Source organism: Gorilla gorilla, chromosome 4 (assembly GCF_029281585.2).
Source record: "Gorilla gorilla gorilla isolate KB3781 chromosome 4, NHGRI_mGorGor1-v2.1_pri, whole genome shotgun sequence".
NCBI classification, from domain to species: Eukaryota; Metazoa; Chordata; class Mammalia; order Primates; family Hominidae; genus Gorilla; species Gorilla gorilla.
Window position 1 is genome coordinate 108,152,251 of NC_073228.2, and position 20,923 is coordinate 108,173,173.

Below are 20,923 nucleotides of genomic sequence, written 5' to 3' on the forward strand. Positions count from 1 at the left end.
AAACCCATACCTTTTATTTATACCCTGTGAAAATATAAAATGCTCTTTGATATTTACCTACCTAGGTGATAGTATCTTCCTGTGAGAATTCCTAACAATACAATTCAGAAGCATGGTAAAATTAATTTTCAGTTTACATCTTTGTAGATATAGAGAGTAAACTAGTAGTGACAAAAAACTGTACTTTACTTCTATGACTTTATAAGTTTTTATGTATAAAAATAAACAAATTATATTGTATTTATATAAAATAAACATTTTACTATATTTTAAAACATTATTTTTATCTATCCTCTGTAAATGAGATTTAACTTCTTAATCCTAACAATTTAAAATAAAGAAGAGAGATCAAATTCACACACGCAGGCCATGAATAAAATCTGAGAATATGGAAAATATTAATTACATTCCACAGTTTATAGCAAAAGTTACAATGTTGATAGAAGAATTAGTCATAGAAACAAGAAGCTGGTAGGAGCATTATTCCTATTTTGTGTGAAATAAAAGAAGTGTGGCCTTAGAAATAGATACAGGGTGATGACATATTTTAATAAAGATATCTAGTTTGAGTGTTAGGTTAGTCTGAAATAAGTTGAACTTAATAAAAGGATGGACAGAAACACAGAGAAGGTACGTCCACCTGTGGCCCAAATATAACATAGAGTATATACGTGAACAGAGAAAGCGACAGACAAAACAGAGAGAAACACAAATATAGAGATGATAGGGAAACCGACAGGGAAAGGAAAAAGAGATAAATGAGCCAGGGTCTGCCTATGTGGCTGAATTTCAAAAGAGCTTCTGAAGAAGACAACGCAGAAATAACTGGAAGAGGTAAACTAGGTGAGTCTGTGGTTTCTGAAACTGGAGAAGGTATCAATGACGTCATAATTCCTGACAGTTTCCCTAACTTGCACAGAAGGATTAGAAGGACCCATGGGTAAAAGGCAAGGAAGTGCTTTCACTGAACTCTGAGATTCTTGGGTGAAAGGCATAATAACTTTGAAGGGAAGACTTTGAGTTTCTCAGGATATCAGATGGTGTCGTATTCAAAGAAAGCTATTTAAAGCAGATGTATATTCTTTAGGGAGAATATCAGACTCAGTCCCTATGGATGCAGTAAATAAAAACATGCTGAATTTATTTCCTTTCTTTATTTTTTGAAGTAACCATGCTATTTTCCATTTTAAAAACTTTTGCTGTTTTACTCTAAGCTCTTTACTCCATGGTATAAAAAGAGGATTATATATTTATAAAGAAAAGTAAATTTCCTAAGTTCTTGTGAGATTGCATGTGTGTATTCATATAATATTTGTTAAATCAACCACAATAAGTTTAGACAAAATTAGGAAACAACAATACTTATAAAAAATGAACTTCATTTCCTTTTATCATTTCTCCATAACATTATCTTGTGGATTTAATTCACAGACAATAAGTTTTATTCAAAATGGAAATAAATTTAAATGATTTGTTAAAGCTGCTTTATAAGGTACAACATAATCCTATGATTAAAATAAAGTTGCAAAGTAATATTTGATGACATGAAACAATGTTGATATATTTTATATAGAAAGGTATGTTAAAAACATAACCATTTTCTTTTAAAATATACCTTATATGGATAAATGGTGAGAAAGAGAGAGACAGAGAACTAAAAAATTATACACCATGCTATTAATATTATTTATCTCTGGATGATGAAGTTAGGATTTTATGGGAGATTTTTACTTCTTTTAATGTTTCAGTGATTTCTAAATCATGTATAATAACCTCTAAAATAATAAAAAGTTTATTTTTAAATGAGGAATTATTACATTCCCTTTAGGAAAGAAATATGATACTATTGATTGATGAATGTAAGGAACTTTTGTAAAAGGTGTACATTTACGTTTATATCCTTTGAGGATTAAATTACCACATTACTCAAACGTTACATATTTGTAAATTACTATACATATATTTAAATATATATAATATATATAGTATGCAGTTAAAAGCATAACTATTTTTAATAGTCATACTTTATGGCTTCACTGTGATTTTCTGCCAATAAGATGAAAGCAGATCACTGTCCTTGGGTATATACCCAATAGAGCATTTTACGGACTGTTAGAGATGGATTTTAAGGTACCTGTGACCTGTAGTTACCTTAAACGTGAGCTGCATTATTCTTAGCTTTCAAAATCCTTTGATCTATTTTATGATGGGAAGAGGAGGAAGCTAACAGTGTTCCCATTCAATAACTTTTTGGGAAAAGTACTTTGACTAGTATTTTCCTTTTCATTTACCTGCAAAAGCCTAAACCTAAAATTATTTTGGTAAATGGAAATAATTTTAATTATTTAAGTTACATTTATTGACAAATGAAAATTTTATCAGGATTAATATATTTATGTTCATTTATTGAGGAAAGTAAAACTCAGCAGTCAACTAAAATTTTAGTTTACTGAAATGAAAGTTTTACAGTAATTGTAAATAAAATCTGCCTTAAGAAAATATAACAACAGGAAACCAGTTGCAAAATGTGAGAAAAGATTGATATTTTCTGACAATATCTATAGGGCATTTAAAAATCCAAACAATTGCTTCATCACCTTTTGCCTAAGTATAGTTTCTTTTCTTATCAGTTTTTTAAGAAACAAACAAACAATGATATGAGCAAACTCTGTCAGATACTCAACTGACTAGCTGAGACTGAAGTAAGTTGAAAAGAAAAATGACACAAATACCACCAGTTTAGTCAAAATAGGCAATCTTCTAGCCCCATGAGGACACAACCTAAATGTGCCTATTTAAAGATCAAAGATATACTAAGACAGCTTGGAACTTTGATCTTCGCATGAGTGCTGGAGTTTCACGTCACACTTGCATAGGGCCCTTTTGTTTTGTCACTAGACTCATTCTTCCACCAACCAGTGTTATCTGTTAAACCCAAAGTGCAGGATGGATAGTTGGGAATAGTACAGCAATTACGTGAGAGGCCTGGGGCAATGATAGCTCTGGAAGAAACACGTCTGTTTTATATATGAACGATTTTCATACATAAAGATGGATGTTTCTAAATGCTTATGCTCAGTTGAAGAACATTCAAAATACAGATTTTTATTTGTAAAGTAATAGATTTAGGTGCATTGTTGTAAATACTGCAAGAGAGCATTAACCAGAATGTTCAGGACTTGATCTGTTCTGCAGCAATTATAGTCATAGATATCTTAGGTATTGATTATAAAATTTTTTTCAGCACACAATATAAGCAAGTCATCTCTTTAAATGTTATTCTGTAAAATCTTCAAAAAAAGTGTAACTTCATAAATTCTGTTTTACCAGCAAGACAGACAGGGAATTATCTGATCATATGTTTCGATAGGTATCTTTCAACACACTGGGGCTTATCATTTTTTATATCTTGGTAGACCACTCTTACTTTGTTCCCCACAACAGAGTACAGACTGGTACAATATAAACTATAGATAGGTCTTTTTAGAATTATTTTGAAGTCTGTATCATCTCAAGTTATACTCTCATATCAATGCTAACCTACTCTATTTGTATTTATTAATGTTAAACCTTTCATTGTTTGTCATATTTGTTTAGTATTTCCTTCTATCTACTACGGAAGTGGGTTTCAAACTAAAATAGGCAAGGCAAGTGAGGGTAATATGGAAATGATGCCTAAGATAAATAAGCAATTTTTTAGGTTAACTTCAATTAAAAGTTAGATAAATCCCATCTCATTTTATGATGCAATTCTATATAGGAGGGTTATGAATTACTATGTTAAATTTACTAAGTCTTGGAGAAATTAGGAAAATAAACAAATAATTCAAGGGAGAAAAATGTGATACATTATTGATTTACATAGGAAGCAGATAAATCACTAAGTTTACTAGTGATCTATATAATTAGTTTTATTTCAACCTGAAAGTGAGTTTTGAGGGAAATGTGCCTCCTGACTATATATAAAAAATGATTATTCAAATTTTCATGATGTATTTTCAGAGAGAAGGAAGACAGATTTTAAGCTTATAGAACTTGCAGAAGGTATGGAAAAAGAAATTTTAGTTGATTGTTTGGATGATGGAACCAGAATCAAAGGAAATTGTTTAGCTGAAATTACATGCTTACTTCTCAAGTTGAAGTATAACTAAGGTAAATATGAAACCCTATACTTCAGCAAACAAACAAGAAAACAAAAACTCAACACAAGTAAAACACAGGTGGCTATGGACAGCAGCAGGTGTGCAGAAGCCTGTGATATATCTTAAAAATTTTGTTTTGAAACAATTGGTATGCAACCCAAATAAATATGGGTCAACTTATGGTCAGTTTCATCATGGTTTTACATTCAAAATAAATGTTTCAGTCAAATAAAAATAAAGCATCTAATAAAAATTTGCAATGCAATTTGTATCGTTAGTGAAATCTCTCAAACATGCTTAGCATAGCAAAGTTTGTGTTAATCTCAAAACTTATCTGTCATGGCAGCTCCTCTCTAAATATATCTCTTTTATTCTCTCTCACGATTCACTCCCCTATCTAAATACATTGTTATTCAACTCTTGGCTTTCTTCACGATAATCTTTCTGACTTCTTTTTAAATCTTGACTCAAATATCACCATATAAGAGGACATTTCCTAACACTTGCCACTTTCTTTTTATTCATGGCACTTATCACTTCCAAAATATTTTAAAATCTATCTTCACCACAGTATAAGCTCCATAAATATTTATTGAATGAATGTCTGTTAATCTTCTGCTCCAAAATTTTCATATACTTTTCCTAAAAAGTTTCTATTCCCCTTGTAGTATAAGACCTAAACTTCAGGACAGACTATACTGTTCATCAGACTTCTTTTTCCATAAGTCTGCCCTGATTGTGTTTGCTCCTCAAAATCATGGTCTCTCATACATGGGAGAGGAAATAGAAGTTCATACAAGAAAATTATTTTCTTTCCTTTTCCAAGGTTATCTCCTTCCTCCTCTGCTCTCTACATTTGCTACAAAGACCTCAATTTTTCTTTTATTGAAAACTATACTTTTCTATTGATGTTTACTTGCAAATGGCCCCTTGAGTTTACACTAAAATAAGAAGTGAGATTTAGGACCAATATATTGCAATATATTAGCGAATTTCTAAATTTCTTTTTGTATTTTGTACTGTTCAAAACTTACTTGAGAATTGCTTTCCATTCAGGGAAACATGCTTGAAGATTTATATTATTAATAGCAACACCATTAGTTATTATAATAATTAGCTTTGTTAGTTACTGTGATATAAATGATGATAATTTATTGAGCAAGCAGATCTTCGTGAACATTTGCATGTAAGCATTGGTTCTATATATTTGAAATTTAACAAATTAAATCAAACGTTCATGAATTATGAAATAGTTAATATTTCTGTAAGATAAGCCTGGAAAGTTTCCTTATTAATGTAGAAATTTTTCCTATTTTATTATGCAGTAGTGAGGTTTGGAATTTAAACACAAAATATTTCAGGTATAGGTACTCTTAATTCAGATACAATATTTATATATGGTTCAAGAGGTATCTGCCAAGAGCAGAGTTAAAAGCTAGCTTAAGGGAGAATAAGAACATAGAGTAATATATTTTCATAGTATGTCTCTCTTTTCTTCCTATTAGATTTCATAAATTTTCTCTCTTATTAGATTAAGTTTCTGCTATTCTGCCCATGTGGATTCACAGCAGTTGAAAAGCCACTTCTCATTTCATGTATTACACATGTAGCAACAATGAGAAACTAATCAATAGTCTTGCTATTACAAATTTCAGAGAAATAACTGACTAGTTCACTTGAGTTCAATGAGTTATGGTGAGAAATACAGAAAGTCACTGAATAAATAAGACTATCAATTACTGTGAGCCAGCTAAGGCCCCCAAATTGCCCCCAGATCCTATACTGTTGACTTCAAAGATATACTGATGTTAATGTCTTATTTACATTACCTTTAGAGTAGTATCTTAAAATTTCTTATTTTCTTAATTTATTATTTCTCTGAAAGTGAAGTGTTAAATTAAATTTGGCTTAAAGCTGCTTCTGTACATAGCAAATTGTAACCTAACTTAATAAGTAAACAAACTACAACCTAACTTGAGAATATATTCTTTTTACAAGTTACTGAGTCTTGGTCAATCATAGCAGCAGCTGAGCTTTTTTTTTTTTTTTTTTTTTTTTTTTTTTGAGACGGAGTCTTGCTCTGTCGCCCAGGCTGGAGTGCAGTGGCGTGATCTCAGCTCACTGCAAGCTCCGCCTCCTGGGTTCATGCCATTCTCCTGCCTCAGCCTCCCGAGTAGCTGGGACTACAGACGCCCAGCTAATTTTTTTTTGTATTTTTAGTAGAGACAGGGTTTCACCATGTTAGCCAGAATGGTCTTGACCTTCTGACCTCGTGATCCACCCACCTTGGCCTCCCAAAGTGCTGGGATTACAGGCATGAGCCACCACGCCTGGCCCATAGCAGCTGAGTTTTTAAACAAGCACAAGTTACAAACCGCTCAGATGTATTCAAATAAGGCAATGCCAAACTGTAACCAAGTAGGCTATTTCTGTATGTCACTTGCTTTTTCTCTCGGTAAATACTGTTTGCTCACATTGCTAGGTGGAACTCTCTGAACATTTACTGGTTCAGGGTGCTGCCTGATTCATGAACTGTTTCTTTGTTCACATAAGCTCTGCTAATTTAATTTGTCTAAAGTTTTTCTTTTCACAAATTGGCATCAGAAGTCAAATCCAGAGTAAACCTGCAGGGACCCTTAGGAACACTGAGTGAGAAAGCAAAGTTATCTGCCAAGGCCCATTGTGCCCATTAATCTCTATCAAATTTGAGCTCCACAGATTTGTCTTTTGAGCTTTCCGAATATTTGAGCAATTTTTACTGGACTAGGTAGAATTGACTTGGATCTGATAATTAAGTGGATTGAATACAGTTAGTTACAGGCCTCAGGTAGGCCATAACTGACTGGACTGGATACAGTTAGAGGCCTCAGGTAATCCATTTTTGAAAATGTGCTTGTCTAAATCTAAGAAATCTGAAACTCCAGGAGTCCAGGACTCCACTTTCTGGACACTGGCTGATTTAACATACAAAAACTGAGGGCCCAGAACTTGTGTAATTTTGGAAAAATTGATTAACCTTCCTAAGGACAACTTAGAATTACAGTGACTACAATGGGGAATTTTTTCATATAGATAAAATTGTTCACTTGCAAAGTGCTTTAGAAAAGAATGGATCCCAAATATCACCAAAGCAATTGGATGCATTCTTTAATTGGTATACAGAGGCATCTAAAATATTAAATTAACCAAAATATATCTGTTTAAAAGGTTTCTTACAAAAGGCAAATGAAAAACAAATCTTAAAGTGTTTTTTAAAAAATATTACTATGATTCAGATATTCTTTAATAAATTGACAAGCTTGTATTATTCTGACACATGACTAAAATTTTAGAATAAAAGCTATAAGATCTGTTTCTGTTGATATGTTTACGTATGTCTGTATGGATGATATCTATGTGTATATTTTTCTATCTATTTATGATCTTGCCAAATTAAATGGTAAAAGAGCTCTATTTAATTTGCTTAAGAAAAATAAGTGCTTATGTTAATACAACATTCCCTCAGGAAAATAAGAAATAATCCAAATGCTTTTCTAGTTCACATGACTTGGGTAATTTCTGATAAACAAGAATATCATTGATTTGGTTAAAACAGGCATATCTTCAGGGTTTTGAGCCTGAAATATAATACAGACATTTTCTACCTAGGTTTACAGGAAGAAAAGCTTATGATCTTTCTACATTACAAAATTTAAGAAAAATAACTTTAGATGATGGCTAGCTATTTAATGTCTCATCTTTATAAGCAATCCAAACATGATTTTAAAAAATAAGTCAGTTAAATAGCTTTAAGTAAGATAAAATTTTCATGTAAAACTTGCCCTTCCTGTACCAGAAGGTTTTAACATTCTCATCATCAAGAATGAAAATTAAAGCTGTGGGAAATCTGTATAAACAACAGTTTCATTCTCAGGCCTAGCATAAAAACCAAAACCAAAACCAAACCCTACGAGAACCAACGTAAAAGTTTGCCTCCTCCACAATTTCTTGTTAAAGAGAAACTGAAGATATTTGGGATTCTTAGTAAACATGTTCTGTGCCATATTGACAAATTTACTAAGAGAAAGCTCATGCTTCTAGAAATTATGATTCATAGATATGCAAAGCTACAGATTTCTGGTGTGATAGACAGTTCGCAATTGTTTGTTTCCTAGTGTTCGCTGGAAGTTAAGATCACAAGGGTTAAGAATTCTAATTAATATATGTAACTAAAATTACTAGAAATCATAGGAGAAACAACTCTGTATGCAAATGTACTTAGCTAATAGGTATGTTTGGTAAAAAAAGCTATCAGGTATGAAGATGTTTTGTTATGTTAAGAGAAAAATAATAATTTTTGTCCTAAATTAGAATGACTGGTTGTTCCAAAATTAGAAGAGAAAAAGCGTAGGACAAAAACTTAATGGGATGAGAAAGTGGTAGGAAGTTTGTGGAAGGTGAATTTTGTGAGAGAAATTGTATGTGTAATCAAAGTATTCAAACTAAGATAAAAAAATTTTTTTTCTAAAAGTTGAACATTCATATAAAAAAATACAGTGATGAAAAACTAGAACTTGATCCTCTCTGTCATAACAACAAGGTTTTCTTGACGTATTGACCTGCTTTTAATAGAAAATTGTGAAGATTTGTTTTTCATCCTTTTAAGTAATTAGTCCAGGAAACAAAGATTCTGTGTTTTACCAAGAAAATTTTCTTTGCTTAATCTTGTCTTTATTAGGCTTTTGATAACTTAAGAAAACTGAGTCCTCTCTAATTAAATAAAAAAAAAGCTGAGGTTTTTGTGCACTGTGTAACTTTCTGTACTTAAAGTATTTAAATTTATCACTTTGGTGAAATACATGAATATTGTTCACAGTGGCCCCTGATCCTATTTTGATCAAATATTTTAAACCTTTTTCTAGGCTGGCCCTTGGAAAATGTCAAAAGAATATCTCTGTATAAAAAGAGATATGTTAATTGGGCTTGTTATATTTTATGTTATGGGAAGCATTATCACATAATAAGTATAAAATGCTAAATGTTCTTTGAGTTATATTTGTAGGAATGTGGTATTAATATGGGTTTTTAAAATTCTATAAAATTTATAAAAATATAATAGTCCTGGTATAATTCTATCAGTAATAATTCTAGTTATTTTCTTAAAATGTTTTATGTGACAGAAATAACTAAATTTATGGGTCAGTTGTGTTATTATTTAATGAACGCTCATCAAATTTTAAACGTGACCATTTAAGTCTTGTCACTCATAAACAGTTAATTGTTTACTTTGGTACTTTCCTGAACTACAAGAAGCCTAAAGTGGTTTGTCTTCAAGGAGAATACTGAAAAGGTATCTGACAAGTACAGGTTTCTGATAACTTTAAGACCATACCATTGACTAAGAATTCTCAGAGCTCTGTTGAAAAAATAAACTGATTTATAAAACTTCTAACCCAATGTCAAGGAGAACAATAATTAATTAAATACTAAGGAAATGATTTGGCAGATTTGGATGCTGTCAGCCAGTACTGAAATTGTTAAGATTTGAACATTGATCCCAGTCAAGTAACCTATGTTAACCTATTTAAAAACAGAACTATTCACTTGGAGGAACAAAATTTTTATTTAATAGGATGCAAATTTAACATTAATGTGGACTCAAGTAGCACCTGGATGGCCATCTGGTCCTTCTATCTTCCATTATTATGGAAGCTCTGCACTCTGTGATTCATCATGGAAAAGATAAAGTGATCCAAATCATGAAAAAAATGGTGGGGTGATTGCTTCAAAATTGCCAAAATGGTTTATAATAACCAAGTTTGGTTTTTCAAACTCATAATTCTGGCAAGACAATTAAAAACCTTAGGTGACATTTCTGGCATTAGCGACATCACTTGAACACTTTCAGATGGGTACCATTCAATTGCCACCATCAATGCACATTACCAATGCAGGATGTTTTCCTATTCACAGGAAGATTTCCTATGCAGGAATATGATGCCTTATCAGTAGCTAAAAGGTTATTAGAAAATGTGTTTCCCTCATAGGACATTTCTGGAGATATCTCCAGTGATATAAGTACTTACACTGGACAATTGTAAAAAGTTAAATAAGACATTACAAGCCCAATGGCATTAGGCAAAGCTAACTGAATCAATTGGATTGACTTGTTCAAAGGTATTACTATTTGGTGGCAATCAGATTTACACCCACTGGAAAACATAGATTGACGTCTATGAAATAGTTACTGGATGTCCTATCCCCATAACAATAGAACCTCATGTATCTCTCACTCATAAACTCTGGCATGACCCAACAGTGCAAGGCTTTCATGCATTATGCCAAATCATATTTTCACCAGGTTAAAGAAACCCATTGTGACCTACCAACTGATGATAACCAAACCTTCACAAACTAGAACCCAGAGATTGGGTCTTTTAGAAATGACATCAGAGAGACTGCCTTGAACTCCATTGGAAGGGACCTTTCCAGGATTTTTCGTAGAAGTTTAGGGTCTGGAGTCTTGGATCCACAAGTCTCAACTCAAAAGACCCATCTATATTCCTGGAACTGTTCATCTGTTGGAGACTTTCAGGTAAAGACTATTAAGAAAGTTTTTCCCAAAAACAGAGATGTCATACTAGACAGGGATAGCTTTTCCAAGATCCTGGATCAAGACTGGTCTGTCATCATAAAAGTCTTTTATTTTTACCTTTAATTCCTATTTCCTGTTGCCCTTATCACTAACCTTTTCTTGCAGAAAAATCTCTGGGACCATAATCTGTGGAAGGCTTTAACAAGAAACCAGAGACTGCTTCTTGCTCTCCTACCACCACTAGAAATAGTACCTTGACATTTCCAATTAATAACCTAATCACTACCAAATATAGAAAACCTATCCAAGTAGTGCCTGCAAAATGTACAATATATTGTACTTTTAATCATCTAGTACTCAAGACTTGGGGACTACCTGAGATCTTGCTATTTGGCCTGGCTCATTCCTGCATTTTGAACAGCTTTTCCTGCAAGTTCCAATAGTACCTTCCATAATCACAGTTTATAGCAGTCTATAACCAAAATTAGTACCAATCTCAAAGTAGATGAAGATGTTAATTTCCACTGAGGAAAGATTCCAGTGGGGCTCCTGGTGGCTACCTCTTGGCAGTAGTGAGATACTAATAATATGGATCTTCAAGCTAATTCGTAAATTAGGAAAATCTGGGATTCTGTGCCAATGAGACCTCCCAGTGTTTCAGACAAGTAGAAGCCACTCTCCAAAAGGTGAATGAAAACACTGGTGTTCAACAAAAACACTTAATGGAATATTATGCAGCTTGAGATCCCCTTTTTGTCCATGTTGAGGGCTTGTGTAAGGTGTTGAACAAAACTGAACGTTGCATTTATCTTTCCCCTTTTATTACTACTACAGAAAGCTTAAGGTGTTTCTCTAGACAACGCCACTTAATAGATTTTTAAAATTTTGAGGTGAAAGGAAGACATAATGTGTTTGTGGGAGCAGCTAAATTTTGGTTTGCAGGCATTCTGAATGGTGAATAGCTAGCTTGACTCTTCTAAAAAGTTTACTCATTTTTATGTTTTTTTTTTTGTGACTTTCAAAGTTACTACGACTTTCATTACTAGTTTTACTACAAAGATGAACACTTCTTTAAGTCAGGCCGTTTTATGGCAAACCATGACCCTTAATTCTCAAATAAAGACTGTGACCAATTGGACTTGAATACTGTTGAATTCTATTTATTGCCTGAACTTTGAATTTTTTTATTTTGTTTAGTTTGGTTTATGGAGACTCCTGTTAAGAGGTGTACTTTAGTTTCTTAGTATTTATTTACAGACATCTTAATAGTCCCCCTGATATGTTGTATCCTCTCAAGAGTCTTAAATGCTTGTGTGCAAACATTTTTGCACATCAGATAATCTCATTAGGGTTAGAATATCAAAAACATGAAGAAAGCATACAGACTCATTCACTTAATTTGATATCGTAATTGTGAATTACATACTAAGACCAAATACATCCATTATGATGGTGACAGAAAGTGGGGTCAGTGTCCAAGGTTTTCGTCAATGTCTCAAAATTGAGAAGTTGATGAAAAGGAACAAATTTTAAAAGTAAATTTGGTCTAAAGCTGCCTCTGTACAGAGCAAACTATAATCTAACTTACATGTAGACAAACTGCAAGCTAAATTGAGAGTATGTTCTTCTAACAAGTCATCAAAGCTTGGCCAATCACAACAGCCAAGTTTTCAGGCAATCACATGCTGCAAACCACTCAGGCATGTTCAAATAAGGCAAATATTGAGCTATAACCAATCAGGCTATTTCTGTATGTCACTTCGTTATTCTGTGTGTAAGTACTGCGGGTCTAAGTTGTTGAGTGGAGTTCTCTGAACCTTTACTGATTCAGTGTGCTGCCCAATTCATGAATTGTTTTCTTGCTCAAAGTAACTCTGATAAATTTAATTTTCTAAAAGTTTTTCTTTTAACAGAAGAAATCTACCCTAAGATGACAGCTATTGTAAAGGGTGAAAATCAAGAGAAATAGTAATGATTATGTGTGGCAGAATAATCTCTTCACTCATCTTAATTCTTTTGGCACTCTCTGGGGGAAAGAAAGTGCAAAGAGAACAATAGAGTCAGCACGCCTCCATGCCAAGTTATGACACCAACTCATAAAAGCTACCAGGAAAAAAAACTTTTTCTCTACCTTATACCCTATGGTATACTTTATTCAATAATGCCAGTAGGCTATAATGGTGAATTAACTATAGCAATGGGGAAAATGACAGGCGTACGTAGTGCCCTTGATCTATATGATCTTTCTGGAATAATAACTTCAGTTATCCAAAACTCATCCTTTTCATGATGGACTCAGTTCCTGTTCTTTTCTCAAGCTTATCTCAAAAGCTATCCAATTTAGATCTTGTCTTAGATGGTGCAACCAATATGAAAGGGAGAAGCATGATAATAACTGAGATGGAATTTCCTAGCAATCATGATGGGTCAAGTATATAGCAGATTAAAGATTTAATTTGACTGTGTAAAATAAATGTAACTGCCTTAGTAAATAAGCTGGTCTCAGATGCAAGCAGAGCTTTATTCTTTCTCATCACCATACCCGCAAAACTTCTTTTGGTGTGTTACTCCAGGCTCTCACAATGATATATTATGTAAGTCCTAGAGTTTTTCCAGTCATTCTTGGGTGTTAAACTGACCACCAGACACTACAGTTCTTCCTTTGTGGATGTATGTAGCAGTGTGCTGAAGTCAGCTCATACTGACCCTAGACAGAAACCTCCTCTCTGAAGAGGGTGTGTAGTATCTTGATCACTTTCCTTAGAGTAGTCCATTCTTCTCTATCTCTATATTTCCCAGTGAAATATTTTCTTCTTTCCTTCTTCTTCCTTCCTTCCTTCTTTCCTTTCTATTTTTAAAATATTTTTTGATTATCTCTAGTGCTGATTGATGGTCTATTGCTACCAGAATACTTTGTTTGTTTGTTTATTTGTTTTGTTTTTTTGAGACGAAGTCTTGCTCTGTCACCCAGGCTGGAGTGCAGTGGTGCGATCTTGGCTCATTGCAACCTCCGCCTCCTGGGTTCAAGTAATTCTCCTGCCTCAGCCTCCCGAGTAGCTGGGACTACAGGCACGCACCACCACACATGGCTAATTTTTGTACTTTTAGTAGAGATGGAGTTTCACCGTGTTAGCCAGGATGGTCTCAATCTCCTGACTTCATGATCTGCCCACCTCAGCCTCCCAAAGTGGTGGGATTACAGGCGTGAGCCACTGCGCCCGGCCCCCAGAATACATTTTTAAATCATTCTTTCCAAGATCTTCATGGTTAGTTTCTAGAATTTAGGACTGCTTGGTAATAAAATTTTTCTCTTGCTCTTAAAACTATAGAAAGCATCACATTTAGCATCCTTAGATATACATATAAAAAGCATGAGGCTGCTTTCGTTCTAGTTATGTTAAATTTTGTAACCACCAGGTACTCAACACACAGTTCTATACCACAAGAAATTCCCATGTGATCAAATTTATCTAGACATTACAATACATTGCAGGTATCCTAATAAAATGTATTACTTGGCCTGATCTCCTACTCCGTGCCACAGGAATTTTAAATCTTCTCCACTTTATTTAAACTTTTTACTACATTATTATATCATACCTCACACAGAAAATAGTAGTTACCAGTCATGAAATTCTTTACACATCCCTGCTACCATACCAGCATCTAAACTCAACATCAATTCTGACCTTTCTGTTAGGATAGAGAAAGTATATGTACTCTTATCTGAAGTCAGTTCCTCTGTTTATATTCTCATAGATCTCTCTGCTACAATCCCCAAAACTCTTACAACTTCTATATAAATTGAGCTTCTCCTGACTCTTCCCATACTATGGATCATTTTAGTCTTTGTGCTGCAATCATATTAATCTTCTCCAAATGTGCAATATTGTTATCTTTCATCAGTAGCAACACGAGCTTTTCCTTTTCAGATTCTGAAACTAGCATACCTTTTGCAATCAAGGTCATATTACAAATGAATTACAGCATTTTATCTTTCTTCATATTTCATAAAATAGTGTGACATGTTAAAAATCTAAAGCACTGTAGAATTAATGAAAATGTTATTTCTGGCAAAAGTCTTCGCTCATGTTGTTTCTTTTCTCCTGAGCCCATTTCTTACCTAATTTATATTTATCCTTCATGCTTCAGCTTAGTCATATTTCCTCCCAAACATCTCAAATACATAGATAAAAATATAACATAAATTATATTAAACTAATTAAATTAAATACATAAAGTACATTGTAACATGAAAACTGCATAGTGTACTGCAGAAAAACCAGGAAAACAAGTGGCAGAACTGCAGTTAGAATTGAGTAGAAGGCTTATCGAACTTGTGCAAACTTGGATGAGCCCACGGTGCTGAGTCACATCACCCTGTAGAAGCCAGCTAGTCCAACATCCTCATTTTTACAAGGACAAGAAATATTAAATGTCTCACCAAGAAAACCCAGCTACTTTGTGACAGAGGGCAGAACCTTAGATCAGATATTGGAACTTTTATGTGAAAGAGCAGGACTATTTTAAGCATTGTAGATCATGCAGTATTTGTTGTATCTACCCAACTTGGGCATGGTAGAGTGAAAGTAGTCATAGACAATCTATAAATGATAAGCATGGTTCTATTCCAATAATATCTTCTTTATAAAAATAAGTAGCATTTGAATTTGGATCATCAAATGTAGTTTTTCAAACCTCACCTTAGAGTATAAGACAGAGAGTCTGCACCCTCCATAATATAAAGGCAATAACATGTTTTGCAGATGACAGTAAAGAGGACTGGGCATACACTACCTAAAATGCAAGAAAGGAAGATGAGTTGAATGAATGTAGCATGTGAGGTATTGTGTTGGCTCCTGGATGGGTATTCTAAAATACATACAAGTACAGTGAATTTTCAACATGAATTTCCAGAGAGTTTCCTTTTTTACACTAATGTTTCATATATAAATTCACACTTTCTTGTATAACTCAGTAATAAAACGGTACTAGTATTTTTAATTGAATATCTTGATTTCTGAAACTTTTTAAAATGCATAGAGTCTGCTATGATTTTAAAATAAATTTTTTTCGGAACCATTACAAAGATCATAAAGCTAGGCAAAACAAAGAAAAAGTGGAAAAATTGCCTTGAAGATTCATAATTTCTCTCCTGTGGAAAAAGTTAAGATGAACTCTAATTTACAGCAACTACCTTTCTTTTTTTGTTTTTGTTTGTTCGTTTTGAGATGGAGTTTCACTCTTGTCACCCAGGCTGGAGTGCAGTGGTGCGATCTTGGCTCATTGCAACCTCTGCCTCCCGGGTTCAAGCGATTCTCTTGCTTCAGCCTCCCGAGTAGCTAGGATTACAGGTGCCTGCCACCACGCCAGCTAATTTTTGTATTTTTAGTAGAGATTGGGTAGCTAGAATGACAGGCATCTGCTACCATGCCTGGCTACTTTTTTTTTTTTTTCTGTATTTTTGGTAGAGACGGGGTTTCACCATGTTGGCCAGGCTGCTCTTGAACTCCTGAGCTCAGGTGATCTGCCCGCCTTGGCTTCCCGAAGTGCTGGGTTTACAGGTGTGAGCCACTGCGCCCAGCCAGCAGCTACCTTTTACCCATCAACTTCCTCCAAGTGTGGTTCCTCTTCTTTCTTTCTCCGTATCAGTTGTTGACACTTGAATGGAACAAGATTCACTTATTTTAACTAAATAAGAAACAGTCACAGTCATGGAATCAGGAGCTTTCCATTGACTATGAAGATAGAAAATGTAATGATAACACTTAATCTTTTCACAAGCTGATTCTAGAAACTAGGTCCTAGGCCGTGACTCACTTGAGATGTAAAGTGACAGAACAAGAGTAACCCAGTGAAAGCTCTCATAAATGAAGTTTTTATGTATATAGGACTAATGAAAACAAGAATAAGGTATAAGAAATATTCTTGAAGAATGTGAGGTACCTGAGCTGCACACTGGGAAGCAGTTGTCTCACAGTAAAATGAATACAGAACCCCCTTGTGAGACTGGTGTTGACATTCGATGTTATAGGTTGCGTCAAAGACAATCTACGAGGGAGGCTGTCTACCTGCGGAAGGTCATGGAGTTAAACTGTCCGCCATGCTGACTCGGCACAGTGGCATTCATCACAGCACACAGGTTTCTTCCACGGCAAACAGAACTTCCTCAGGCGTGAGAAGAAACCTGGCATTTTCTGCTACCTGCGGGCTTCTGCTTTTTGAAGCCAGGAAGGACATCTGTAAAAGTTGGCTGCCTGCATGGCAGACCACGCAAAATGCCAAGGAGAGTGATTTATGTCCCATCCTCTGAGACTAAACAGGAAATACACCCAGATTTTAGTAATGAAAGGTCAGGACAGGGAAACACTTTTATTATACTGCTTTCAAAAAACCTAAAATAAGGACACAAAATTATTTCCACAATTTACACATTTCCACTTAATGTAGCAATTCTATCCCTAAGTTCTGAATTGTGATAGATATTTAAATGTAGTATCACTTTTTAAAAGCATAAGTCTCAGAGCTTCAATGTATTTCTCAAGGGTAAAAAGGTACAGTACATTTCCTTTCTTTAACTCATCCCTGTTTTGTTAAGTAAATTTGTTAAGTAATGAGTCAGAACACATAGCTCAGATAACCAGTGGACTTAAGAATCATAACGTTTTAAAGTTGGAAAGAGACATGATAATCATTAAGGGGTCGAATTCCTTCTTTTTTAGAAATATGTGAACTTGTGTCTGGGAAGTCAGATTAATTGCTAAAATTTCCCATTGAGAACATAAAAAGCAAATAAAAGAAACAATGGACTGTTTCTATATAATTTTTAGTTTTCATAATATCTTTAAGATAGAAAATTGAAATATGAAGAGAATGGCTAGTGACAGTTCATTCTTATCTAACTTAGATTTGAAAAACAATATAGTGGTTTTTTTTTTTTTTTTTTTTACTTGTCCATGTGCTCTGGTATTATTGCTTGACACTCTCAATGACACTATGCTAAGCATCATAAGAGGAAGTTAAAGTGAGCAAGACAAAGAAAGACCCTGTCCTTAAAAAACAAAACAAAACAAAACAAAAAATCTTCTGGAGCTTAGGTAATTTTCTCAGAAGTCATTCATCAAATTTAGTCATTTGAATAATTTATTTGTTTATTATTATTCTTTTTTTTTCAGTTTCTGAACACATTTACAAGAGAAAAGAATACAGGGAGATTCTGCCACTGTGGCTTATAGTCTAATGGATGAAAAAGCACATGTATAATCTCACACGTGAATGTATTTTAATTCTTAAGTGGATAATCTCTATCTGGAGGAGCAGAGAAAATAAAGTAAACAAAATGATATATCAGTATGTTCACTGTTTCAAGTAGACCCACACCAAAAATGTTTTGCCTTAAATAGATAGAAAAAAAAAGAGAATTGTCATGATTTGTACCAACTCAAACAATGTAATGGTCAGAACTTAATGTAACTTTATTTTAGTTTAGGAATAATGTACCCACATAAAATTTTTAAGTTATAATATAAATTATTTTACATCAATTTTTTTATTATTAATCTTACTGGATGTCTTATTATTTCAGTGAACAAAACATATCTAATACACATATGCTTTTAACAGCTCCTTTTTGTTTTCCAGGAAAAAAAAATGCCAAGGGAACAGATACATTGAATTAAAAGCAACAACAATGCATCTCATGTGTATTTCATAATTACAAGCTAATTTATTTTATTTGGCAATGATTTTATTCTTAAATTTCAGCAACTAGGACTAAAAAGTCAAACAAACCCACCAGATTGTTTTAAACTGTCCTGTAAGCGGAACACTTTTAAAGCTGATAGTGCATGTTTCTTACTTTGGACGCAGATAACCTAGTGTTTCATACTGAAAAACTATACTATACATTTTTGAGATAGATGCAAATTCACAAGAAAAAGTGAATATTAAGGTATAAAATAAGAAAAAATTCTGATATAATGGTGGGAACAGCAAGTTATTCTTCTTCTTAGGCTCTAGTTGTATTTAAGCTGAGAGGACTGCACTATCACTGAAGCTGTAGCCAGTCCTAATATGTGTTTTAGGATTTGCTGTACTAGTTTCCTTTGTTACTGCTCTCATGTTTCCTTGTGATTCACCCAACATTTATCCAAATTGAAGTTACAACTGTGAACTGAAAACGTTTTCATTGCTAATAACAACAGTAAGTCTAAGAATGGCCATAGATATCTGGTAGTACTGTAGGCTAAAAATTAGAAAGGGACCATTACAAGGTGGAAAAAAATACATAAATGTAACAGGCAAGAGAAGAAGGAATGATCAGGAAAACCATATTAATTTAATTTATGAGCCTCTATTGACATTCAATAGTAGAGAAGAGAGGAAAGGAGAAGAAAGAGAGAGAAAGAGAAAGAAAAAGGGTTTACAGCTCAACTCTCAAAATCTATTTAAGATTTTATTTTCAAAACTGGAAAATTAAATTTAAAGAATAACTATTAAAATGAAATTATCAGACAGGAAAATTAAAGTAACAATAATAAATATGTAACTATACATATATACTACTGAAAAAAGTAGATATCAACAAATAATGTAAAAAGCGAGATAGAAATTCTAAGAAAGAATAAAAATAAAATTTTAGAAATAAAAATAGTCATAATAGAAAAGATATGTCAGTGGGCCCATAATTATGCCATATATGGCTGGAGAGTCAGTGAGATGAAGATAGGTTGATAGAAACTTCCCAAACTGAAATATAAACAGGAAAATAATTTTTTAAAAAAGGAACAGAAACAGAACTTCAAAAACTTTTCAGACAGTATCCAAAGTTGTAATGTACATATAATTATAAAGAGAAGAGAGAAAAGTATAAAGCAAAGTAAATATTTAAAGTTATCATATATGAGAATTTTCCAAAATTAATGACAAACATGAAGTAACTAATAGTGCAAATACAGGGAACACCAAATAGTATAAACAAACTAACAAAACAACCGCAAAGAAAAATAGCAAGCAAGCAAGAAAACAAAACAGAAACAATAACCAAGGCCTAACCCTAGGCTTACCATATTCCACCTAAAACCAAGCAAAATGGAAATAGTGAAAGAGGCTAGATGTGGAAAGTTGATATGTTACCTACAAGAGTTACTAGCACATAAATTACAGCACACTCCTTGTCAGAAACAACGTGGACAAAAGAGAGGAAGGAAAAAAGTGCTGACAGGAAAAAAGAAAGCTAACATAACAACCCAAAATTCTACATTTAAGAATATTGTTGTTCAAAATTAAAAGAGAAATAAAGACAATTCTCAGACAAATGAAGAAGCAAAATTTATCCTCAGTAGACCTATGCCATAAGATATATTAAAATAAATTCCTAATGGAGAAAGAAAATGAGATAGGTCAGAAACTCAGATCTGTGGAAAGACAAGAAAATAAGAAATACATTACTGTATTTTGCACATAAAATTTTAGTGGATAGATCTCGTGTTAAGTGTGCTGACCATAATATTAAAAGAAATAAAAATAATGTGCAAAAATAAAGGTAAAGTATTATATTTTATTATAATTACATAAAATAACCATTAACTTTAAATAATAATACCAACAATATATTGGGTGATATAACATGCAGGTCAGTAAAATAAATGACAGCAGTGGGAGGGAGAAATTGGAAATACTCTAAGTTACTTTACTACAGGTGATGCAGAATAGTGTTAATTGAAGGTGGCATTAATTAAATTGTAAATATATCTTGCAAAATTGTAAATATATCTAAGGCACCAATATTTTTATTAAAATAAAGTTAATATGCTAATGGAGGAGATACATTGGCATCATATAAAATATACATTTAAAATCAGAGAAGCCAAAAATAAGGCAAAACAAAAAACAAAAAAAGAAGTACAACAGGTACAGTGAATAAAAAATAATAACAGATAGTAACAGAAATGGTAGGTGTTAATCCAACTATATAAATAAAAACTTTAAATGGGAATGGTCTATAGACAGAACCTGTTATAGTTGATAACATACACACACAAACACACAAGACCCAACTATATGCAAGACCCAACTATATGGTTTCTCCAACAAAAAGCAACCAAACAAAAAATATATACATATACAAAGACTCAAATAGGTGAAATGTAAAAGGATGGAGAGAGAAATACCTTAACAAGCTATAGTAGTTATATTAATTTCAAAC